This window comes from Monodelphis domestica, chromosome 5 (assembly GCF_027887165.1).
Source record: "Monodelphis domestica isolate mMonDom1 chromosome 5, mMonDom1.pri, whole genome shotgun sequence".
NCBI classification, from domain to species: Eukaryota; Metazoa; Chordata; class Mammalia; order Didelphimorphia; family Didelphidae; genus Monodelphis; species Monodelphis domestica.
The window spans coordinates 106991959-106992936 of NC_077231.1; the positions used below are offsets into that span (position 1 = coordinate 106991959).

At 35.7% G+C, this 978-nt stretch overlaps 1 pseudogene; it reads left to right on the plus strand.

Annotated features, from left to right (window-relative positions):
- The first annotated feature begins 665 nt into the window (after positions 1-665).
- LOC130454859 (U6 spliceosomal RNA) lies at positions 666-766 on the plus strand (annotated as a pseudogene).
- Positions 767-978: the final 212 nt, after the last annotated feature.

A 978-nucleotide genomic window follows, 5' to 3' on the forward strand; every position in this document is an offset into this window, starting at 1 on the left:
ATAAAGTAGTATGGCTTGCTATTTCCTTCTCCAGTTAATTTTACAGATGAGGAACTGAGGCAAATAGGGTTAAGTGACTTGCTTAGGGTCATAATACAGATTTGAACTCAAGATGAATCTTTCTCACTCCAGGTCTGGCACTCTCTATCCACTGTGCCACCTATCCATCTTATGAAGTAGGCAATGCTGAACATCTTTTACTTATATATTTAATTATTTTTCTTTCCAGAAAAGTGATATTTCTGTAGGACAGTTGGGTGATATAGTGAACAGAGTTCAGGATCTGGAGTAAGGAAGATTCTCTTCCTGGAGATCAAATCTGTTCTCAGATGTTTTTAGCTTGTGACCCTGGGCAGGTCACCTAACTATTTGCCTCAGTTTCCTCATCTATAAAATGATCTGGAGAAGAAAATGGCTCACCATTCCAGTATTTTTTACAAGAAAACCCCACATTGGGTCACAAAGAGCTGGACATAACTGGAATGACTGAATAACAACAACAACAACAAATTTTCTGCCCCCTTTGGGATCAAATTGCTCCATATGAAAGGGTAGTATCTTCAATGTACTTTAAGAACTGAATGGACACAGAGAAAAAGCAGGGTTGCAAATGAAGTTGTGGATCTCTTATGAATTTTATTTTCAAGAGTACATATTACAATGTTTACTTTTTAAGTAACATACTAAAATTAAAATGATACAGAGAAGATTAGTATAGCCCCTGTGCAAGAATGACATGCAAATTCTTGAGGCATTCTATTTTTAAAAGATATTACCTGAAAATTCCATATCAGGTTTCCAGTATTTGAAAATTGAAGGATATTGCAAATGGGTACCTTGAGAAGAAATTGGAATGTTGAGCCTCCATGAAAGAGAATTTCATAGCTTTTGGTTCATGAGATTCTATCTAGTTTTAGAATAACTTCAAAATGAAGAGATTCCTTCTGTGGCATGTTGGCATTGCTATATATGATTCAG